Source organism: Pan troglodytes, chromosome 7 (genome assembly GCF_028858775.2).
Source record: "Pan troglodytes isolate AG18354 chromosome 7, NHGRI_mPanTro3-v2.0_pri, whole genome shotgun sequence".
NCBI classification, from domain to species: Eukaryota; Metazoa; Chordata; class Mammalia; order Primates; family Hominidae; genus Pan; species Pan troglodytes.
This window is the reverse complement of record NC_072405.2, coordinates 140,982,337-141,008,291: the sequence shown is the minus strand read 5'-3', so window position 1 is coordinate 141,008,291 and position 25,955 is coordinate 140,982,337.

Here is a 25,955-nt window from a genome sequence, read left to right as displayed (position 1 = left end):
AATTGCAATAACAGTATTACAATAGGGGAGAGAGAGATCACACTCAACTACAGAAAGGACAAGTGGGGGGTTATAGCCCAGAAGCAGGGTGAGGGTCAGTGGATGGGAAATTACTAAGAGGAACATCAATGTTAGGGGGGCCAAAAACTTATACATCAAATATGGGGGGTGAAGAACTTGATCAGATATCAAGGCAGGAAGAGATGACTTAGCAGCATTCTTCTAAAAGTGGGCTGTGCAGGCCCAACAAGGACAGGATGGATACAGAAGGCCAAAGTCAAAGCCTAGTTGAGAAGATGGTGCAAAGGAGCTTAACTAAAATTTGGCCAAGAAAACAGTCTCTGTCAACACACACACACAAAGAAATAGCAGAAGCAGAATCAAAGTGCCACTTTCTTAGCAGCTGGACCAGCAGATGGTGGCACTCATGGATTGATGGTGGACAGATGGTGGTCCCCTAGTAAAAGTCAAGTTACAAAAACAGCTGCAACCTAAGCAGGGCCACCTACTTCTCCATCCAGTGGAAACCTTGGAACCAGTATAGTAGACAGAGTGACAAGAAGAAATATATGGCCAGGTCTCCAGTTGGAAGGGGATGGGGGGAGTCCTGATTCAGTTTACTAACTCTGCCACATATGGAGGAATAGAAAGTGTAAGAAAAGAACAAAGAATGGGCTTCTGCATTGTGGTATGGTGACCCTGCCCCCAGCAAATTATTGCCCAGTGATGTCCTGAACTCTGACTTATACAGCAGCCCCTCTTTCCTTATGGAGAGAGAAAGCACTGGAAGAGGACAGGGAGGAGGGACAGAAGTGTGCGATACTGTTACCATCCAATGGGTTCTAGATAGAGTCAATTTACCAAAACAGAGGAATTGAAATAGAATGTTTACTTCCCACAGAGCCAAGCAGCCTGCACAGAAGACAGAGTTTTATTATTACTCAAATCAGCCTCCCTGAAAATTCAGACACTAGGATTTTTCTTATTTTATTTCAGTTCCAAGGTACATGTGCAGAATGTGCAGGTTTGCTACATAGGTAAATGTGTGCCATGGTAGTTTGCTGCACCTATCAACCCATCACCTAGGTATTAGCCCACCATGCGTTATCTGTTTTTCCTGATGGTCTCCCTCCCCTCACCTCCTACCCTCCAACAGAACCCAGTGTGTGCTGTTCCCCTCTCTGTGTCCACGTGTTCTCATTGTTCAGCCCCCACCTATAAGTGAGAACATATGGTATTTGGTTTTCTGTTCCTGCATTAGTTTGCTGAAGATAATGGCTTCCAGCTCCATCCATGTCCCTGCAAAGGAAATGATTTTCCTTTTTAATATTGCATAGTATTCCACAGTGTATATGTACCACATTTTCTTTATCCTGTCTATCATTGATGGGCATTTGGGCTGATTTCATGTCTTTGCTACTGTGAATGACACTAGGATTTTTCAAGGATAATTTGGCGGGCAAGGGAATGGGTGCTGCTGATTGGTTGGGGATGCAATCATAGGGGTGTGGAAAATGGTCCTAAGAAAATGTGCTGAGTCTCTTTCTGGATAGGACCATAGGGCCAGTTAGTGGGTCCAGGTGGAGCCATCGGTCATCAGAAATGCAAAAACCTGAAAAGGCTTTTCAAAAGGCCAATCTTAGATTCTATAATAGTGATGTTATCTGTAGAGTAATTGGGGAAGTTGCAAATCTTGTGACCTTGTAATCATTTATGTCTACACCTTAACAGAATTCAGGCTCCTCTCATCCTCCTAACCTGGTGGTCTTTCATTAGCTTTACACAGGTGGTTTAGTTTTGCAGGAGGGCCATTACCATTTACATTTATAAACTAAATTTCTCCCAAAGTTAGCTTGGCTTACCCTCAGGAATGTCTAAGGGCTGTTTGGAGGTTAAAAGCAAGTGGGGATTGGTTAGATCAGCTCTCTTTCACTGTCATAATTTTCTCAGTGTTATAACTTTTGCAAAAGTGTTTTCAATGACACCCACTCTAGTCTCCAACAGTCAAGAACAAATAGATCCTCAAAGTCTTCCATGGAAGATCCCTGGGTAAGGGGGTGGGGTGGCTATGAAGAGGTCATGGACAGCCACACGCCACCTTGGGGACTCAGAAGCCCCCAGTCCATGTCCTCTCTCTCAGACCTGAGAGCCAGGAACCCCTTTAGATAAAGTCTTGGATTTCCAGAATGGGCCCTGGCCACAGCCTAGAGTCACTGGGGCTGTTATACCCTTTGTTTTGCTCAGGGTGTTGATTTTCTCAGTTGCTTAAAGATCCCACTGCCCAATTTAGCTCAAGCCTCAGTCTCAGGTTACAGCCTTCCTCCTGCTCATTAGATTCATTCTTGGCTGTCATCATTTTAAGTTCTTTTCTCCATTTTTTGGGGTGAGGCCTGGGCAGAGGAGCTGCCCAGAGTGGCAGGGGGGCCACTTGGCAAGTCTCCAAAGCCTGCAGAGGGAATGCCATTAGCTTCCAATCCACAGTGCAGGAAGGGAAGCTGAGCTCCTATAGGGTTTAGGAGAGCAGAGGCTCAGCAGAAAACAGGAAAGTCCGGGGTTAGGCTCTTGCTTTTCTGAAGCAGAGGGAGGCTGGGAGCTGGCACTGGTGAGACGGTTCTGAAGAACACAAAAGAAGACAAGGACAGGGAGGAGACGGAGGCTATTTCAAGCATGCATACAACTACCAATCACAGAAAGTGCAGGGATCCTGATGAAACTCCTGCAAGACAAGATGATTTGAATCATCTTTGCAGGCTAAAATATCAGACAACAGGATTGAGACAAGGTGAAAGATTCACCAGAAATCAGAATTCTTCTGTTTATCTCCTTTGTGTTAGGTCACATCTGCCTTCAGAGAGACAGTAGAGTTCCAAGTTCAAAGGCTGCCTCCACTTGTGCTAAGCTGCAATGCCTTGGATAGGTGTTTAATCTCTTTGAGTCTTGGTTTCTCATCTACGCAGAAAGGGACTAACAAGAGTACCCTCATAAGGTTGTTATGTCAATTCAACGTAACCCTGTGCACAAAGCCACTACTAGCCAGGCCCAGCCCACGTAGCTCCCAAGACAGGATAACAACAGATGTGTTCAGAAATAAGGCTTTGATGTAGGTGGTGGGAATGGTTCTCCCAGCATTCTGCCATCGGTGAAGAAAGAGCACCAGACAGAAAGGGAAAGGCAAGCCTTGTCCCAGCTCTGTCCTTCACCGACGAGTGCCTTAGCGTCTCTGTGCCTCACCTCCCAAATTCTATGATCACCTTGGGTGCCAGATACTCTGTAAGATCAAGGGACAGGGTACCAAACAAGGCAGGTGTGGTCTTGCCCTCCCTCAGCTTACAGACCCCTGGGGAGTGGGACAATTGACACATAAATTCCTAAATAATGTGTGATCCATGCAATGTAAAATTCTATATATCATGAGTGAGAATGATAGCTAGGAAGTGGGCACAATTTGTGCAACACTCATCAGTTCTTGTCTGAACACATGCCTATATGCCAGACCTTGTTCCACATTGGAGGTCCATTGGGAACTGAAAGCAGCCCTGTCCCAAACATCCTAGTGATTGGAAGGCCACAAACACTCAAAACTAACTTACAAAATAAAGAAAGAAAATCACTTCTGATAATGGTAAGCACTTTGAAGAAGCATGATAGAATGTGGGGGCTACCTTAAGTGGGAAAGTCATCCCTGGGGAGGTTATATTTTGAGCTCAAACCTGAAGGAACAAGCCATGATAACCACACCAGTCTCAAAATGAGGTGGTAGACAAGGATTCCTGATCAACTGCTGTACGAATCCGAGGTGGTGCTGTTACATGTTCCAAATGCTGGCATCTGGCCCACACCCCACCCTGACTCCTTGTCCCCACTCCCAGGGCCCCAGTGATCTGAGACTGGGGCACTGGGCATAGGGATAGGTGGGTGTTTACACAGCTTGATATGGTTTGGCTCTGTGTCCCCACTCAAATCTCATCTTGAATTGTAATCTCCACATGTCACGGAAGGGACATGGTGGGAGGTGACTGGATCATAAGGGCAGTTTCCCCCATGCTGTTCACGTGATAGTAAGTGAGTTCTTATGAGATCTGATGGTTTTATAAGGGGCTTCCCCCTTTGTTCTCTTTCTCTTTCCTGCTGCCTTGTGAAGAATGTACTTGCCTCTCCTTCCCCATCCTCCACAATTGTAAGTTTCCTGAGGCCTCCCCAGCCATGTGAAACTGTGAGTCAATTAAACCTCTTTCCTTTATAAATTATCCAGTCTCAGGTATTTCTTTACAGCAGTATGAGAACAGGCTAATACAGGAAATTGGTACTGGAAGTAGGCATTGCTATAAAGATAACCTAAAAATGTGGAAGCAAATTTGGAATTGGGTAATGGGCAGAGGTCAGAACAGTTTGGAGGTCTCAGAAGAAGACAGGAAGATGTGGGAAAGTCTGGAACTTCTTAGAGACTTGTTGAATAGTTTTGACCAAAATGCTGACAGTGACATGGACAATGAAGTCCAGGCTGAGGTGGTCTTAGGTGGAGATGAGGAACTTATTGGGAATTGGAGCAAAGGTCACTCTTGCTATGCTTTAGCAAAGAGACTGGCAGCATTGTGTCCCTGCTGTAGAGATCTGTGAAATTTTGAACTTGAGAGAGATGATTTAGGGTATCTGGCAGAAGAAATTTCTAAGCAGCAAAGTGTTGAAGAGGTGGCTTGGGTGCTCTTAACAGTGTACAGCAATATGTGCTCGCAAAGAGATAGCTTGAAATTGGAACTTATGTTTAAAAGGGAAGCAGAGCATAAAGGTTTGGAAAATGTGCAGCTTGACCATGTGGTAGAAAAAAACTCATTTTCTGTGGAGGAATTCAAGCTGGTGGCAGAAATTTGCATAAGCAACAAGGAGCCAAATGTTAATAGCCAAGTCAATGGGGAAAATGTCTCCAGGGCATGTCAGAGCCCTTCAGAGCAGCCCCTCCCATCACAGGCCCAGAGGCCTAGGAGAGAAAAATGGTTTCATGGGCCATGCCCAGGGCCCCATTGCTCTGTGAAGCTTTGGGACTTGTTGCCCTGCATCCCAGTCACTCCAGCTCCAGCCATGGCTAAAAGGAGCCAAGGTACAGCCCAGACCATTGCTATCCACAGCCCAGTACTACATAGAAGCTTTGGCAGCTTGCATGTGGTGTTGGGCCTGTGGGTAGACAGAAGACAACAGTTGAGTTTTGGGAACTTCCGCTCAGATTTCAGAGGATGTATGGAAACACCTGAATGTCTAGGCAGAAGTCTGCTGCCGGGGCAGAGCCCTCATGGAGAACCTCTGTTAGGGTAGTGTGAAAGGGAAATGTGGGGTTGGAAGCCCCACACAGTTTCCCCACTGGGGCACTGCCTAGTGGAGCTGTGAGATGAGGTCCACCATCCTCCAGACCCCCGAAAGGTAGATCCACTGAAAGCTTGCACCATGCACTTAGAAAAGCCACAGGCACTCAATGCCAGGCTATACCCTGCAGAGCCACAGGGGTGGAGCTGCCCAAGGCTGTGGGAGCCCACCCTTTGCATCAGCATGCCCTGGATGTGAGACACGGAGTCAAAGGAGATCATTTCAAAGCTTTAAGATTTAATGACTGCCCCACTGGGTTTCAGACTTGCATGGGGCCTGTGGCCCCTTTGTTTTGATCAACTTCTTCCATTTAGAACAGGAACATTCACCCAGTCCCTGTACCTCAATTGTATCTTGGCAGTAACTAACTTGTTCTTTATTTTACAGGCTCATAGGTGGAAGGAACTTGTCTTGTCTCAAAAGTTTTTGACTTTTAACTGAAAAGTCCAAGTCTAAAATGAGACTTTGGAGTTAATGCTAGAATGAGTTAAGACTTTGGGGGATAGCTGGGAAGAAATGATTGGTTTTGAAGTGTGAAAAGGACATGAGATTTGGGAGGGGCCAGAGGCAGAATGATATGGTTTGGCTCTGTGTCCACACCCAAATCTTATCTCGAATTGTAATCCCCATGTGTGGAGAGGAGGAATTTGGTGAGAGGTGATTGGATCATGGGGGTGGTTTCCGCCATGCTGTTCTTTTGATAGTGAGTGAGTTCTCATGAGATCTGATGGTTTGATAACAGGCTTGACAGTTCCCCTCTCATGCTTTCTCCTGCTGCCATGTAAGACACCCCTTGCTTCCCCCTCAACTTCCGCCTCAATTGTAAGTTTCCTGAGTCCTCCCCAGCTATGTGGAACTGTGAGTCAATTAAACCTCTTTTCTTCATAAATTCCCCAGTTTCAGGTAGTGTCTTTATAGCAGTGTGAAAACGGATTAATACACAGCTCTACTAGATGGAGGCCCAAAAGGCACCTCCTGCACATGCTGCCCCTTCTCACCCAAACAGCACCAGGCCTCTATAAAAAGGATTCATAACTAGGCTCCGCACAGGCCCACGGTTCTGAAGCTCAAGGAGCAGTGACAGCTCTGCTTCCTAATGCAGGGACAAGCAATCAGGAAATCTGCAGAGGCCTTCAGCACGGCAACAGCCTTGTCCAGGGGACACACTTTCCTTTGCTGCCATCTTCTGGTCAGACTGGGGAACAGAAGCCTGAAGTGTGAGGTTCTGCTTCTCCCATTCATTCAAGGAAGCTTAACTAACACCAGAATGACCTGGAGCTGTTCTAGGTGCTGGTGCTGGTGCTGGAGACAAAGCAGAGGACTAAATAGGCAAAAGTCCCTGCCCTCCTGGAGTTTATGTTCCAGCTGGCTGTCTCAGATGCAGCTACATGAAGGCTGAGTCATTCCTGTTTGACGGAGGAAATGATGAGGTATAAAGAGGTAAAATATTGGCCCAGACCACACAGCTTGCAAGTGAAAAAGCAGAATTTGAAGACAGTTTCCTTTGCGTAACACCCTCTTGCCTTCCTGTAAGCCTGTCAAGAGGATAGGAGGTTGGCTCCGAGTAGGTGTGATGGAGGCAAGTGGCAAAGCCTGAGAGAGTGACAATGTGCTGAAGGAAAGAGCCCTAGGCCAGGACTCTGGAGCCCTGACTTCGGGTCTTGGCCCTAGCACTTTCTAGCTGTGTGACCTTAAACAAAACAGTAAGTGTCTCTGGTCATCTGCAAAATGGGCATAATGAGACCTATGTTACCTATGGTTTCTTCATCCCACCACCAACTTATATTAATACCTGTCATGTGTGGGTGGCCATCTACTAGAATTGGGGTCACAAGGCTGGTAAAGTCTTTATCCCCCTCTAGTCCTCTCTCCTGTGTTGAGACATAGCCTTCAGGCTTCCAATACTCTACAGTTCCCCTCTTTCCTGCTCTTTACAGCTGTGGTCACTTTGGTCCCCCAAGTTTCTCCCATCTGGCTGCCTCCTCCTGTCCTCACATCTGTACTTGAAGTGGTCCCCATGGTCAGTCAATGTAACAACACTACCCTTCTCCCTCTCTTGCCCCAGCCAGAAGTTGTGAAATGGCAACACCAGCAAAACCATTCTAACTGAAACCTCCTATTTCCAAATGCCCCAGACCTTCTAATTACCTACGGGCTCTATCTGATATGTGGCCTCCTTTCTCTGTCCCTATTGCCATGGCACTCTTAAGCTGCTGACTTCTGTTTCATTTCTTCCCCAGATTTGCTTCTAGCAGAAGCTGTCTACCTTCTGTGTCTCCACTGCCTTACCATTGGACTCTCCAGACTGACTTCTGTCCTCACCTCGTCTGTGATGGTTAATACTGAGTGTCAACTTGATTGGACTGAAAGTATTGATCCTGGGTGTGTCTGTGAGAGTGTTGCCAAAAGAGATTAACATTTGAGTCAGTGGGCTGGGGAAGGCAGATCCACCCTTAATCTGGTGGGCACAATCTAATCAGCTGCCAGGGAATATAAAGCAGGAAGAAAAATGTGAAAAGGAGAGAGTGGCCTAGCCTCTCAGCCTACATCTTTCTCCCGTGCTGGGTGCCTCCTGCCCTCGAACATCGGACTCCAAGTTCTTCACTTTGGGAACTCAGACTGGCTCTCCTTGCTCCTCAGCCTGCAGACAGCCTATTGTGGGACTTTGTGGTTGTGTAAGTCAATACTTAATAAACTCCCCTTTATATATATATATATATATATATATATATATATATATATATACATACACGTGTGTGTGTACATATATATACACACACACATATATACACACACTTAACAAACTCCCATATATGTATAAGTCTGGGTTTCAGACTTGCATTATATATGATTAAGTACTAATATATATATACTAATATATATATACTAATATACATATATCCTATATTCATATATATGTTCTGTCCCTCTAGAGAACCCTGACTAATACATCCTCCTAAGTACAAAGTCCTATTGCCACTGTTGTTGCACTTGACATAGCCCGGCATGGCCTGCATCTGTCTTGATGGATTCTCCTCCCTTGTCTCCTGGCCCATCACACTCTCCTACCTCTGAACACTCTGTCCTGGATCACTAGCTACAGGAAGAGTCCCATTACATGGGCTCTGCTGAGAAATGCAATCCCATTCCTGTTGTTTAAGTTGTTCCCTGCCTGCCACCCTACTCCCAACCCCACTCCTTGGTCATGTGGTCTAAGATCCTTCCAGATGCCACAGCATTTACTGGGCACTGACTACACTCTAGGAATTGGTCTAAGCCCTCTTCTTGAATTATCTTATTTATTCCTCCCAACAATCCTATTAGGTGGATGATATTTTCCCAGTATGACAGATAAAACTGAGGAGTTTAGCCAATGTCACAAAGCTAATAAGCAGGACAATCCATCTCCAAAGCTTCCCTCTTACCTATGAAATATATCCTCTGAAATTCACTGACAGAGAACACATGAGAACTTTGGTCCCCCAAAGGGTCATCCCTGAGGGGTGTCAATGTCACTTGATTATAGGCTCTTTGTGGGGTAGGGGTTTAAATGAGATTTTCTGTAGGGTCCAGCCCTACGGGGCTTAGCAGGTGTTCTCCCCATGTGCGGTGATGAGAGACTGTAAGAAATAAAAACACAAGACAAAGAGATAAAGAGAAAACAGCTGGGCCCGGGGGACCACTACCACCAAGATGAGGGGACCGGTAGTGGCCCAGAATGGCTGGGCGCGCTGACATTTATTGCAAACAATACAAGGGGGACAAGGTAAGGAGGGTGAGTCATCCAAGTGATTGATAAGGTCAAGCAAGTCATGTGATCATGGGACAGGTGGCCCTTCCCTCCTAGGTATCCAAAGCAGAGAGGGAAGGCAGCATACTCAGCATTTTCTTCTATGCACTTGTAAGAAAGATCAAAGACTTTAAGACTTTCACTATTTCTTCTACCGCTATCTACTACGAACTTCAAAGAGTAACCAGAAGTATGGGAGGAACATGAAAGTGGACAAAGAAAGTGACCATTGAAGCACAGCACCACAGGGAGGGGTTTAGGCCTCCAGATGACTGTGGGCAGGCCTGGATAATATCCAGCCTCCCACAAGAAGCTGGTGGAGCAGAGTGTTCCCTGACTCCTCCAAGGAAAGGAGATTCCCTTTCATGGTCTGCTAAGTAATGGGTGCCTTCCCAGGCACTGGCATTACTGCTTGACCAAGGAGCCCTCAAGTGGCCCTTATGCGGGTATGACAGAGGGCTCACCTCTTGCCTTCTAGGTCACTTCTCACAATATCCCTTCAGCACCTGACCCTATACCTGCCGGTTATTTGTTATATTAGTAATACAACAAAGAGTGATATTAAAGGCTAATGATTAATAATGTTTATATTAATGATTGATAATGTCCATGATCATCTCTGTATCTAATTTGTATTATGACTATCCTTATTCCCACTATTTTCTTTATCATACTGAACATTTTGTGCCTTCAGTCTCTTGCCTCGGCACCTAGGTAATCCTTCACCCACATTTTCAGTGCCATCAGAGCAGTTTCCCTTCATAAAATCTATAACAATTCTGAATAATACATTCCTTTGTAACATCATTCTTAATGGGTTCCCCTTCCAAACTGGATTGGCTCTCAATAAATACTTGGGAACAAAAGAGTTAGAAAGAGAAAGAGGGAGAGAGGGAGGGAGGGAGGGAGGAAGAGAAGAAAAAGAAGACAGAATCTGACCTGTGGATCATGCAGCTAAGGGGTGGTCAAGCCATGTAGCCAAGGGGTGGTCAAGGCCATGCAGCTAGGAAGAGGTCAAGGCCATGTAGCCAGGAAGAGGTCAAGACCATGCAGCTAGGGACTAGTGAAGCTTAGAATATGACCCCTGAATTTCTAACTGCAGAACCCATATTACCACCTAAACCCACCACTCCTTGCTCAATGTCTGCAAGGCCAAAGAACTTATGCCATTTAAAATGATCAAAGGGGAAAAATAGAAGGGAAAAACAAAAACAACTAGGCATACCATTCTTTAATCAATATCACATTTCTTCTTAGTCTGTGTATTCATTATTAAACGTGTATTAAACATTAATATCCCCTGAATCCTTCCTCTTCCTCTTCCTGCCTCCCTCTACAACAGTAGTTTTTGACAAGAAGGGGTGTTAAGGGATAGAAACACTGGACATTTGGCAGTGTCTACAGACATTTTGGTTGTCACAGTTGGGTGGGGTTTGCTTAGCAGAATCCAGGCATAGAGGCCAGGATGCTGCTAAACATCCTACAGTACACAAAAGAGGCCCGACAACACAGTACTATCAATGGTGCCATGGTGGAAAGAACCTGCTCTCCACACCCTCCTGGGCCATCACATCCTCTCCCACAGGTCCAAATGCCACCTGTAGGCTGACACACCTAAATCTGTATCCACATGCCAAGGTTTCTCCTAAGCTTCAAACCACTTACTGGACATCAAATCTGTCTCTGTCCGACACATCATTCAAAGTCATCCTTATCTGCACCTCGTGTGATCCCAACCACACACCTGTTTGCTCCTACTCATATCATATTCCAACCATTCTAAGACTCACATTTTAACATCTCTGAAATTGGGATGCATTGTACAATCAAGGTCAGGTTTAATTGGCAGCAGTTTTCTTTCTTTGTGGCCCATAAAATAATGGTGCCTATTCCTTGTTAGTTTACCAAGTCGGTGGCTCTTCACTGGCAAAGTGCAGGTGCTCAGGCTCTGCCTTGTGTTGCATGGACCCCTTTTTCAGAAAATCTGTGGATATTCAAGACCAGATCCAAGCTTGGGAAGTAAAGGGAGTAGCTCCAGGAAAGAAGGCCATAGATCCCTACCCTGCTCCTCAGGTGTACAGGTTTTCAAACATAAGCACTTCTTCTCTTGCACAACTCCATGAACACGCACAAAAACATTGAATCATTTGCTTTAAACAGGTGAATATCATGGTATGTATATCTCAATAAAGTTATGAAAGAGGAAATGCTCCTTAATTTCTGTTATGCCTGTAGTCAACTTTTAAACCCCTGAATGGCTTTTTTAAATCATTTTTTCCAGTTTTCTACCTGTTTTTGACCAAAAGGATCCATCTACCACCTCAGACCACCATAACTGGAAAGCCTCAAAGAACTTTGAAGGAGATAAACAGATTGTAGGTTATTTGCAGTTTCTTCTGTTGACTGTGTGTTTGTGTGTGCACACATGCATGTGTGTGTGTGTGTTTGCTTCTACCAGCAATTAACAATCAGTTTATTCCACAGCATCGACCAAGTCTTGTCATGTCTATGCAGAGTCCAGAGCTTGTGAGTAGAGACAAGATTGTGACAGATAATTCTAAGGTAATAGCTGGTGTTGACTTTTGGAAGCTTGACGTCCATCAAAATGTTACTGTTGAGCACACATAAAAGGGGGCCCACGAATGGAATGGGGGACAACTGTGCAGAGCACTCTGCTTAAGGGTCTTCTGTGTCCAGAGATTCTGAGTTTGCACTTCTCTCCCCTTTGTTCTACCCAGTGATGCCTTGAAAGCTCCCCAATTTCCTGTGACTTTTATTTTGGGGGGTTGTTTTCTGTTTTTTGGGTTTTTGTTGCTGCTGTTGTTGTTTTGAGACAGGGTCTCACTCTGGTTGCTCAAGTTGGAGTGCAGTGCCATGATCTTAGCTCACTGCAGCCCTGACTTCCTGAGCTCAGGTGATTCTCCCACCTCAGCCTCTCGAGTAGCTGGGCCTATAGGCACATGCCACCACGTCTGGCTAATTTTTTGTATTTTTTATAGAGATGGGGTTTCACCATGTTGCCCAGGCTAGTCTTGAACTTGTGAGCTCAAGCCATCTGCCCACCTCAGCCTCCAAAAGTGCTGGGATTACAGGAATGAGCCGCCACCCCTGGCTGCCCTATGTTTCTTTGTATATCATTGGTATTATGTGAGCACACCCAAGACTCATGCATTCATTCATTTAACAAATATACCCTGTGCTAAGTTTTGAGAATACAGAGAAGGGGAAAAAAATTCCCCAAACTTAAACATTAGCAAAAAAGGCAAGTAATTATAACAAATTGGGGTGCCTTCCACGGTGAAAGAAGTGCAAGCTATTTCCTTTAAACAAACAAAACAAGTTAAGCTTCTCCATGCTTGGGCTACCATTAGCTATTTAGAGCTGAGTCATTTTTCCATGTTTGCCTTGCAACATCTATAAGATCTTGGGGTTCTACCACATCTTTTGATGCTGGATATTTTGAAGACATTGCATGGCTCTGAGCAGTACCGGGTCACTGGGAAATCAGGGACATGTTGGCCGAGCTTTTAAGTTTTGACAATGTAGGTATCAAGCTCCTTGGAAATCACCAAACTGGATCCCTGGGGAAAAATACCTCTAAACCGAAGAATGGATTATGCTGACTCATTTCTCTGGTCTCTCCTGCTAAGGTCTCAATTATCTATAAGAAGATGGGTTGCTTTCACAATATTGGCAGGGATGGGAGGGGAAGAATTTGCTCCAATGAGACAGTAAAATAATTTATATCCCAACTCCATTATTTATCATCTGGGGGACCTTGGGGAGTTATTCACTTCTCTATGCCTCAGTTTCTTATCTGTCAATGAGATCATCACAGTGCTTACATCATAAGGCTATCATACAGGCCAAAAGAGTACAATTTATATATAGCTGGCCCAAAATTAGTACTCCAAAGATATCAACTATGGATATTAATAATATTATCTTGGTTCTTGTCAAGGAATATTAACTATCTTAATTCATTTAGACTGCTATAAAATGCCATAAACTGGATGACTTATAAACAACAGAAACTTATTCCTCAGTTCTAGAGGCTGGGAAGTTCAAGATCAAGGTGGTGGAAGATTTGGTGTCTGGTGTGGGCCTGCTTTCTGGTTCACAGAGAAGACGACACTTTCTCACTGTGTCCTCACATGGTGAAAAAGGCAAGACAGCTCTCCGGGGTCTCTTTTATAACAGTATTAATCCCATTCAGGAGAAATCTTAATTAGCACATGCCAACAGACCATCATTCTGAGATGGTCCCATGGCTTGTGGCCCAAAAATGAAGCTTCAATGTATCGGCCATGAAGTAGTATGGAATTATGAAAAGACCAGGGATGTGACAAGCTGGGTGGAAGCTGTGCACCCACCTCTTTCTTGCAGTTAGTCTCTGCTAGTCTTTGTTCTATTCCTCTAGGATAATAGGAATAGTAGCTAGGTCTTATATTTCAGAGGTTTGTTTCATTGATGCAGCAAAAAGTATGCAACAAAATGAGACCAGAATCCTATTTTGAATCCTGGTTCTTTTGCTAAGTCATCATTTAACGTTTTGGACCTCAATTTCTTTAACCGTAAAATTAGGAGTGCCAGCCAAGCTGCTCTCTTCTAACCCTAACCTCCCTTACTCCTATAGGATGGAATAAAAACAATGGTCCAGCAAAAGTGCTGATCTGGCAACAACAACAAAAACTAGCTCGAGGTAAAGAAAAGGAAGAAAATGAAGAACAGGATGCTATTGCAATAACAGGAGACAAATTATTTATTTTTGCAACTCTCAAGTGCAGAATGCTTTCATCATAACTGACAAAGCATTGATCTAGTTTTACTTATTCTTAGACATGATCAATTGTCTTTAATCTATGAGATCAATAACAGCTAAAAGTCAGTTCAACAAGTGCAAAGACAGAAACTCTGGGTAAACCCCCTCAAGCCACCGACTTAGTCTCTTGGTCAGAATCCTTTTCTTTTTCAAGTTATTTAAAGCAATGCTCCAATCATGTTCAAAGCTAAACAAAGAAAGCAGTCTGGAAATTTTTTATTGATAGATTTATATATTTTCCAAATAGTTTGGACTCTGAATAAGAATGTGTGGCTCTTGAAGAATTTAATTTTATAACCACAAATCCCCTTTATAAAATTTTATATTTATATCATTCTCCATTTTAATCAATCACATCAAGACTCCAGCCCAGCACTTCTGGACTGAAGAAAGAAAAACAGGTCTCTACTTGGGGTTGCCCTTCATGCAGGACTACTCTTTCCTATGTTGAAAATATTTGGAACAATTTTTAACCATTGACTCCACCATTAAGCTATCTATTGTTGTCTGTTTGAAGATCTTAAGAGAAAAATGTAGTAACAGCCACCCCACAGGGAAGACAGATCCAATCAATTCTACAAGACAGATTCAATCAATTCTACCTACTTCTCATCAGAGTACTATTTTGACAGTTGCCTGTAATGGAGAAATTATTAGTGAAGCTAGCATTTACTAAGTGCTTAGCACTTGACAAGTACAATACTAATGCTTGTGGTGGAATCCCACCTTATTTGATTTAGAAACATTCAATTATTGGACCATGTCAAAGATAATAAAAGAGAAATTCCACCACTTCACCCCTGTCAATAAGCAGAGACCTCCACAGAGGCCTATTCCAATCTACTGTCCCCTCTTGGCATCCTGGTTTCCCCATCTCTTAATAGTCTGAGCTTCTGGCCCCACTGAATGTGGATACATGAGTTTCCTAATAGGCATCTTTGTACAACATGGCCACAGAATGGAAGTTGAAGGCTTTACTTGATAATCAACTAAAGAAACGTGGTGTTCCAAAGCTGGAGGGAAAAAACAAAGATTCTATTCAACTTATTGAGGACAGTATTAGCAGGCATTCCCAATCTCTAGTCACCAATGTGGGACCTTCTCAGGGAGTTTTCAAGGGCAATTTTACAACATGCAAGAAATACTCCTGCTACCTTCATTTTCAGTGCAGTGTCTCTGCTACAGATAACGAAGACCAATGGATATCAGGCTATCCACATTCACACCAATCATCTGAGCTGCTCACTTTCCCCTGGGGAGATAGAGAGGGGAACTTGAAGGGCTCCACAAATACACTGCCTTTGGGGCAGTAGAACTGAAATTACCTGATGGGAACATGAGGATGTGCTTCCTCCCATAATAGCATTATTCCACATAAAACCTAGTTGTGATAAAGTACTTGATTTACTTTGTCAGTGAACAGCATCAGCTTAAAATCCAAGAGGATGAATAAGATTGCCTTGAAGAAATATGATATACTATGTATTTCTAAGAAATGTTATCTATTCTTCTATTGGAATCTTCTATACCGTCTATTCAATTTCAGCTGCCAAGGTCTATGTGGACTCAATTCGAGTCTAGAAATACTTAACGGTGATGCTGTTCTATACCAAGAGCTGAGCTACATATTTTCTTATCTGAATCAAGTCTTGGATGCAATCATAACAGAACAAAATTGGAAGGGACTATAAAATACACATGATAAGCAATTTAAATTGTGACACAAGATTTGTGATATGGATGATCAAAAACTAAAGAGATCAGTATGAATTAGATTTTCTCAAAAAAATGAGCAAAGAAGCTGACTCGAGACGGCTATTCAACACGCAGAGTCAGCCAGCATTTACAGCACTGAGCTGAACACGTGTCCTTCTCTATCTGCTGGTTGTAAGGGACACCAGGTGGCAATAGGTGTAAGCTGAAGGGTAGGCCAGTACAACAGTGGCAGCTGACATGGAATCTGGGCCACATGCTGTGTGACTTACTTCTGCTCTCTGGACCTGCTGAAGCCTAACCTGACTTCCATTTCATGATGGAAGCCCTCAGCCTGCCTGACCTTATGACTTGGTGGTCTAACAGAACTCAGTTCACAGTGGGCAGCTGTGGCTACAGAATCACTTGATGTCCCATGATCAGATAATGCTTTTCAAATAGTGTGCGGTTCTCTACCATAGATAACATAACCTTGCTCCAAAGGCCTGCATTGTGAGTGTTCTATTGTGGTTTACCATAAACTCTATGCAGCATCTTTTCTCATGACAGATACTTCACATGCCATAGTGGTTATATGACCTGAGCAGCTGAGCCGCTTGTACTGCAACGTGGAGTTAGGGTGGTCCTTCAAAGTCGTCACAAAGTGAAAAGGGAGAACCCCATCTTGGTAATATCCTTATCATTGGATGTGGACTGCCCTGGGCTATACCTGTCAGGGTGTAAACTCAGATGAATCTACAGTCAGTCCCCAAAGAAGGACACTGGCCAGAGTTTTCAGTAACCCACACAACCACTGGAGGTATCTAGCAGTGGAAATCTAGGCAATGCAGCAGCATTCACTATACATATTGTTACTAAAAATCAGGATTCATGGGTAGTTCCCATTTTTTTTGTTTGATTTAATCTTTTACTGATGTAAACATATATCAAGACATCATATTGTACCCCATAAATATACACCATTTTTAATAATATCAACTTTTCTTTTAGATTAAGGGGTTCATGTGCAGGTTCATGACATGAGTATATTGTGTGACACTGAGGTTTGAGGTACAAATGATGCCTCTACCCAGGTAGTAAGCATAGTACCCAATGGGTAGTTTTTCAACTCACTCCCCTTCTTCCCTCTCCTCTCTTGTAGTCCCCAGTGTCTATTGTTCCCTTCTCTATGTCCATGTGTATTCAATATTTAGTTCCCACTTATAAGTGAAAACATAAAGTATTTCGTTTTCTGTTCTTGAGTTAATTTACTTAGGATAATAGCCTTCAGCTCCATCCATGTTGCTGCAAAGAACAGGGTATCATTCATTTTTATGGCTATATAGTATTCCATGGTGTATATATACCACATTTTCTTTATCCAATCCAGTGTTGATGGACACGTAGGTTAATTCCATGTCTTTTCTATTGTGAATAGCATGGTGATGAACATGAGTGCATGTACCTTTTTGATAGAATAAATTATTTTTCTTTGGGTATATACCCAATAGTGGGATTTCTGGGTCAAATGACAGTACTGTTTTAAGTTCTTTGAGAAATCTCCAAACTGCTTTCCATGCTGACTGAACTAGTTTCCATTCCTACCAACAATATACGTCTTTGCAGCTGTGTGCAGTCGCTCATGCCTATAACCCTAGCACTTTGGGAGGCCGAGACGGGTGGATTGCTTGAGGCCAGGAGTTCAAAAACAGCCTGTGTAACATGGTGAAACCCCATCTCTACTAAAAATACCAAAAAAAATTTTTTTTGGAGGCTGAGGTTGCAGTGAGCAGAGATCCTGCTGCTGCACTCCAGCCTGGGCAACAAGAGCAAAACTCGGTCTCAAAAAAAAAAAAAAAAAACTTTGCTTTTCTCCACAGCCTTGCCAGCAAATGTTATTTTTTGACTTTTTAACAATCGCCATTCTAACTGATGTGAGATTTATCTCATTGTGGTTTTGATTTGCTTTTCTGTGATGATTAATGATGCTGGGCATTTTTTCATATCTGTGTCGGCTGCCAGGAAGTCTTTTTTTTAGAAGTGTCTGTTCATGTCCTTTACTCATTTTAAAATTGGATTATTTGTTTTTTGCTTGTTGATTTGTTAAGTTCCTTATAGATTCTGGATATTAGACCTTAGTCAGGTGCATACGTTCCAAATATTTTCTCCCATTCTATAGGCTGTCTGTTTACTCTGTTGGTAACTTCTTTTGCTGCACAAAAGCTTTTTCATTTAATTAGGTCTCACTTGTCAATTTTTTCTTTTGTTGCAATTGCTTTTGGGAACTTAGCCATAAATTCTTTGCCAAAGTTAATGTTGAGAAGGGTATTTCCTAGGTTTCCTTCAGAATTTTTATAGTTTGAGATCTCACATTTAAATTATTAATTTTTTTTTTTTTTTTTTTTTTTTTTTTGGAGACATGGTCTCACTCTGTCACCCAGGCTGCAGTGCGGTGGCGTGATCTTAGTTCATTGCAATCTTCGCCTCCCAGGCTCAGCGATCCTCACACCTCAGCCCCCCACGTAGCTGGGACTATAGGCATGTACCACCATGCCCAGCTGAATTATTAATTATCCTCGAGTTAATTTTTATGACTGAGAGATAGGAGTCTAGTTTTGTTCTTAGGCATATGGATAGCCAATTATCCCAACACTGTTTATTGAATAGGGAGTCCTTTCTCCATTGCTTATTTTTGTCAACTTTGTTGAAGATCAGATGGTTGCAGGTATGTGGCTTTATTTCTGGGCTGTCTATTCTGTTTTGTTGATCTATGTGTCTGTTTTTGTACCAGTACTGCGCTGTTTTGGTTAATCTAGCCTTATACTATATTTGGAAGTCAGGTAATGTGATGCCTCTGGCTTTGTCCTTTTAGCTTAGGATTGCTTTGGCTATTTAGACTCCTTTTTGGTTCCATATGAATTTTACAATCATTTTTTTCTAATTCTGTGAAAAATTATGTTGGTGTTTTGATAGAGATAGCATTGAATCTGTGAATTGTTTTGGGCAGTATGGCCATTTTGATGACATTGATTCGTCCAATCCAAGAGTAAGGAATATTTTTCCATTTATTTGTGTCACCTCTGAATTCTCTCAGCCATTTCTGCAGTTCTCCTTGCAGAGATCTTTCACCTCCTTGGGTAGAATTATTTAGGTATTTCATTTTTTGTTGCTATTATAAATGGAATTATGTTCTTGATTTGGCTCTCAGCTAGAATGTTATTGGTGTATAGAAATATTACTGATTTTTGCCCATTGATTTCGTTTCCTGAAACTTTACTGAAGTTATTTGTCAGTGCCAGGAGCCTTTTGACAGAATCTTTAGGATATTCTAGGTCTAAAATTATAACACCAGAGAAGACAGTTTGACTTTTTTTTCCCCCTATTTGGATGCCTTTTATTTCTTTCTCTTGCCTGATTGCTCTGGCTAGGATTTCCAGTGCTATATTGAATAGCAGTGGCGAGAGTGGACATCCTTGTCTTGTTCCAGTTCTCAAGGGAAATTGTTCCAGCTTCTGCCCATTTAGTATGATGTTGGCTGTGGGTTTGTCATAGATGGCTTTTATTATTTTGAGGTAAGGTCCTTTGAGGTCTAGTCTCTTGAGGGATTTTATCGTGAAGAGATGCTGGATTTTATCAAAGGCTTTATCTGCATCTATTGAGATGATCATATGGTTTTCTGTTTTTATTCTGTTTATATGGTGAATCACATTTATTGACTTGTGCATGCTGAATCAACCTTGCATCCCAGGAGTAAAGCCTACTTGGTCATTGTGAATTAATTTTTTGGCGCGTTGCTATATTCAGTTTGCTAGTATTTTGTTGAGGGTTTTTGTGTCTATGTTCATCAGGGATATTGGCATGTAGTTTTCTTTTTTCATTGTGTTTCTGCCAGATTATGGTGTCAGGATGATGCTTGTTTTGTAGAATGAGTTAGGGAGAAATCCCTCCTCATAGTTTTTTGGGATAGTTTCAGTAGGATTGGTATCAGGTCTTCTTTGTATATCTCATGGAATGGTTGTGAATCCATTCGGTCCAGGGCCGGGTTTGGTTGGTAGAGTTTCATTACTAATTCAGTTTCAGAACTTGTTATTGGTCTGTTCATGTTTTCACTTTCTTCGTGGTTCAATCTTGGGAGGTTGTGTGTTTCCAGGAATTTATCCATTTCCTCTAGATTTTCTACTTCGTGTGCATAGAGGTTTTCATAATAGTCTGGGGATCTTCTGTATTTCTATGGAATCAGTTGTAAAGTCATCTTTTTCATTTCTGATTGTGCTCTTCTGTTTTGTTTTTTTGTTTCTTTATCTATCCCTAGCAGTCTATCAGTCTTGTTTATTCTTTCAAAAAAAACTTGGTTTTATTGCTCTTTCGTTGAGGCTTTTGGATCTCGATTTCATTACTTTCTCTTCTGATTTTAGTTATTCCTTTTCTTCTGCTAGCTTTGGGGTCAGGCTGTTCTTTTTTCCTAGTTCCTCTAGGAACAATGTTAGATGATTAATTTAAGATGTTTCTAACTTCTTGATGAAGATATTTAGTGCTATAAATTTTCTCTTAACACTGCTTTAGCTGCATTCCAAAATGTTTGGTAAGTTATGTCCCCATTTTCATTAATTTCAAAGAATTTGTTGATTTCTGTTTTAATTTTGTTTTTCACTCATGAGTTATTCAGAAGAAGGTTGTTAAAATTTCTATGTTTTTGTGTAGTTTTGAGAGACCTCCTTGCTATTGACTTCTATTTTTATTGCACTATGATCAAAAGTGCTCTTGGTATCATTTTTATTTTTTTGAATTCATTAAAACTTGCTTTTGGCTGAGCACGTGGTCAATCTTAGAATATCTTCCATGTGTGGATGAGAAGAATGTATAGTTTGTGATTGTTGGGTAGAGTATTCTGTGGATACCTATTAGGTCCAATTGGTCAAGTGTTATGTATAAGTCCAGAATTTCTTTGTTAATTTTCTTCCTCAATCATCTGTCTAATGTTGTCAGTTAGGTGTTGACATCCCCCAGTATTATTGTGTGGCTGTCTAAGTCTTTTCATAGGTCTAGAAGTACTTGTTTTATGGATGCGGGTGCACCAATGCTGGGTGTATATATACTTAAGATAGTTAAGTCTTCTTATTGAATTGAACCCTTTATCACTATGTAGTGCCCTTCTTTGTCCTTCTTGATTGTTGTTGGTTTAAAGCCTGTTTTATCTGGTATTAGAATAGCAATCCCTGTTCTTTTTTTGTTTTGCATTTGCATGCTAGATCTTTCTCTATCCCTTTATTTTGAGCCTGTGGATGTCATTACATGTGAGACATAACTCTTGAAGATAGTAGACTATTAGGTCTTGTATTTTTATCCAGCTTGCCACTCTATGCCTTTTAAGTGGGGTGTTCAGACCATTTATATTCAGGGTTAATATTGATATGTGAGATTTTGATCCTGTCATCATGTTGTTAGCTGTTTGTTTTGTAGACTTGATTAATTGCTTTATATTGTCTGTGGGCTATGTGCTTGGGTGTGTTTTTGTGGTAGCAAGTTTCAATCTTTTGTTTCCATGTTCAGCACTTCTTTAAGTACATCTTATAAGGCTGGTCTGGTGGTAACAAATTCCCCTAGTGCTTGTCTGAGAAGGATTGTATTTCTCTTTTGCTTATGAAGCTTAGTTTGGCATGATATGGTATTCTTGGTTTTAGTTTCTTTTCTACTAAAAATAGGCCTCCAATATCTTCTGTCTTGTAAGGTTTCTCTTGAAAGGTCTTCCGCTAGGCTGATGGGGTTTTCTTCGTAAGTGACCAGACTTTTCTCTCTAGCTGCCTTCAGGCAGTGGTCTACATGTTCAGAGAAACTTCTCTAGTATTGAACTATAGAAATGATCCCCAGATGTATAGTTTTTCATGGGTACTTCTTACAGATATCAGGGTTAATCCCTCCATCCTTTGTTCTAGCAACCCTTTGTTCAGACATCTATTTCAGCATTCATCCTCTAGTATCCATTTCTCTTCCTTTTCTGTTAGATTGTCAACTCTTCTAGAACAAGGATTATATTTATTTAATGGTTGCACATTGTCCAGCATATAAAGAGGAATCAAGTTTTCTGAGTGGATAAATAAATGAACAAATAAATAATCCATACAACTATGTTGTTCAAATATGCTTGAAATAGATAATATCTCTATTATGCGTGTCAGCCAGTGAGTGATATGACTCAACACTTTTAGATTCCTCTAGTTTTATGTCTAGGAAATTGGAGCAGTTCTATAACATAAAAGCCTTTTTTTCTGAAGCCTAGTCATCACCTACCTATGTTTAAACTACTTTAAAATAAATACTTTTCCATTTCTTTTTTCTTTATTTTTTCAACAAATATCAATTGAGAGTTTACTATAGACCAGGCCACGTTCTATTATTCCCCATTTTACAGATGAGGAAATCAAAGCACAGCGTGGTTATGTAACAGCTTGCCCCAAGATTGAGTACACAGCTAGTAACTAACAGTACTGGGATTTTACAGTACTGGGATTTGAACTAGGATTTGGCTCTAGAGTCTCTGTTGCTAGGCAATAACAAGACAAACAGGATTTCTTCTAAGTTGGACCTCATAGTCTAGTGGGATACAGAGGTATTATATCTTTTAATGAATAAAACAAGTATCTATTGAGATCATTGATAATTATTTAGTAGAAAAAACTACTGGTAAGTGATATTTAAAGTAATAAGAGGTTCTACTTTTAAAACAGTGATCAAGGAAAATCTCTTTAGAGAAAGGATTTACACTGAGACATAAAGGATAGGGAGCTAGTTATGAGATGGAACATTGCAGATGCAGGAATAAGATTAACTTGTTGCAGAAGCTAAAAAGACACCATGATGCCTGGAGCTTAGTAAACAAAGAAGAGACAAGCAAATGATAATACATTTAAAGATACAGGTATAAGCAGACAATGCCCTGAAGTCTTAAGTAACGAATGTGATTTTACCCACTGTAACGGGAACTTGCTTTTCTGAGGTAAGCAATGACACGTGATTTTAAGAGAATCACTCTGGCTCCACAATCCATGTGGAGAATGGATTGAAGAGGAGTGAAGTGAAAGCAGGAGACCAGTCAGAAGGTTACTGCAATTGTCCAGGTGAGAGTGAAAGTTATCCCTGGAACTTACACCCATTCATCTGATGCTGCCCTCTTTTCATATTAGAGTATGCCAAACACCTATAAATCAGGCAAGGACTCAGGTATTTTTTAATAGAAAGCTACCAGCACTCAAAAGAAAAGTCTCATAACCTTTCTGACTTAGCTACTTTCTTTAACATCAAAACTTCTTGTTCTTTTTAATGCCTTGAATAGTGACTAATAAAATGAACAATTCCTCCACCCCAAAACACCCTAAATTAAGAACTTAACATTCCATTTATAGTGTCCTGTACCTGGAATAATTAACACCAGATGCAGAATAATGGCAGTGATTAGTAATTTTCCCCCATGAGAGCCATTTTTAGGAAGGATACAGATTGCAATTTACTCCACCACCTCCAATCCACCCCCTCCCAGCTGTTTCCTCAAGCTGGGTGCCCACTCACCTGACTGACAGCACTTCTCAGGCGGATGGAGCATCTTGGTGAGGAAAGAGATTAAAACCAAAAACATCCAATATGTAGAATTGTAGTTAAACTAAGAATAGCAAGAATCACATAATGGCTATCATTTGTTGAAAGTCAGGTACTATATTAAGAACTTAATACACTTTTCCAAAGAACTGACATGTCTCACCAATTCATAACCAATTTATTATCCAGGATCATACTGGAATCTTATCAGGTTCCCCCAGCTCAGCAAAATGCTATAAGCCACATATAGGAAAAACAGTATGCAAATGAATTGCTGTTTACAAAAGTCTAGTCTTTAACCTATTCAAATAGGCTGTCGTCTTACCTAATCATACATTTTCCAACCCTGAGTTTGAATCTCTGGATTTTCTCCTCTACTTGTCCATCCCAACTTGCTATTTAAATGATTTTCTCAGCTCCCCATCAGCCTGCACTAATTTCCGGACTTTGATACACATCTATGCCCCGAAGACTAACCTCCTCATAAGTGCTTCTCATAAAGACTTTCATGCTAGTGTGGGTGTGTGAAATCTGCCTCTATGTTGCACTGTCCTTCCCAGATCGGTCCCCAGGGTCTAGAGAAGACCACAGAGGCATGAAAATGCTTTCAGTAAATTTAAAAACTTTAATTTCTGTTTTTAGAGATAGAGTCTTACTCTTTCACCCAGGCTGAAGGGCAGTGGCATGACCACTGCTTACTGCAGCCTCAACCTCCCCAGGTTCAGGTGATCCTCCCACCTCAGCCTCTCAAGAAACTGGAACTGCAGGGCATGCCATCACACCTGGCTGATTTTTGTATTTTTTGTAGAGATGGGGTTTCACCATGTTACCCAGACTCTTTTCCTACTCCTGCACTCAAGCAATCCACCCACCTCAGCCTCCCAAACTGTTGGTATTACAGGAGTGAGCCACCACGCCTGACCAATTTTAATTTAATAGCATTGAATAACCTTAATTCTTTCAATTATCTAACTTTCCTCTTGCTCCATGTTTCATTGTTTAAAGAAAACTTTAGACAAATTAAATTTGACAGGCCAGGCATAGTAGCTCACACTTGTAATCCCAGTGCTTTGGAAGGCCAAGGCTGGTGGACTGCTTGAAGCCAGGAGTTTGAGATTATAGTGGGTTATGATCATGCCGCTGCACTCCAGCCTGGGCAATAGAATGAGATCCTGTCTCACACACAAAAAAAAAAAGAAAAAGAAAAAAGAAAAAAATTAACAAGTTTAATTGAACAAAGAAAGATTCAATAATTGGGCAGCCCTCAGAACCAGAAAAGGTTCAGAGAGCTCCATTCAGTAATGTGGCTGCATTTATGGACAGGAAATGTAAGTGAGGTACAGAAATAGCTGATTGGTTGCAGCTCAGCATTTGCCTTATTTGAACACAGTGGCTGCTTGTGATTGACTGAAGCATGGCTGTTGTGACTGGCTGAGACTCAGCTGATGTTACAAAAGTATACTCCTAAGTTAGGCTTTTAGTTTATGTACTAAGTTAGGCTTCAGTGGGGACTCAATGTACAGGGGCATCCTTAGGCCAAATTTAGTTTAATTTAACAACTTGTACTTGGTCAGCCTCAACCTTGCACATGTGCATGAGTCATTGTTGTCAACTGCAAAAGTAGTTGCCACAATTCTTCACTACTCTCTGTATCTATGCACTTTTTAACGTCACTTTACAGCTCTCTTTCACCATGCATTTTATCTGAGCTGGCCTTGTAACTTGCTTAGGCCAATAGCTTTTAGTGAAAGCAGTGTGCTGCCAGTTCTAATTCTAGGCCCCAAGAGCCCTTGCACACCTTCACCCTCCCTCTTGGAAACCTGTGACTGCTCTGCAACCAAACCCAAGCTGGCCAGCTAGAGAATGGAGACCACATGGAGAACAGAGGAGCCAACCCCCAGAAGGCGAGTTGCCTACTAACCTTAGCTAATTATAGACATGAGGAAGCCCTGCTGAAACTAGAACTATCAAACTGCAGCACAGACCCACAGGCAATAGTCATTTGTGGCTATTTTAAGTCATAACATTTGAGGGACTTTGTTATGCAGCAGCACATAACTGATACAGTCCAAACACCATTTGAGAAAATTGTTCAAGTCACCATTTTCATCTGCTTGACCATCAAGCTCAGTTCTTACTGGTTCTGAACATGTCTATGGCTTCTACCTTGGTAGCGATTTAGCCCCTCTAAGATTAAAACAATCAAACTCTGGAGTTAACTACCCAATAGACACTGTTTTGACATATAACATACAAGTCATTCCTATTAAAAATTAAAATCAAAGTTTCCTAATTATGGATCTCTGTGGCAGACACACACTAAGGTGACCCTCAACAAATCATGTCTTTCTATAATGTACTTTCCTTGAGGAGAGGTGGAACCTGTGACTTGCTTCTGGCCAATAAAATACGGCAAAAGTGATGGAATAGTCACACCTGTGGCTATATTAGGTTATATAAGCCTTCATCTTAGCAGAGGCTCCCCTCTGGCCTTGAAGAAGTGGGCTTCCATGTTGGGGGAGGACCATGTGGCCAAAAACCCTAGTGGCTTCCAGGACCTGAAATTAGCTCCAGGCTGACAGCCAATCAAAGGCAGGGACCTCAGTCCTACAAACACAAGTAACTATATTCTGCCAACAGTTACATGACATTGTAAGAGAACCCCAAGCTCTAGAAAGGAATTCAGTCCAGCCGACATCCGAATGC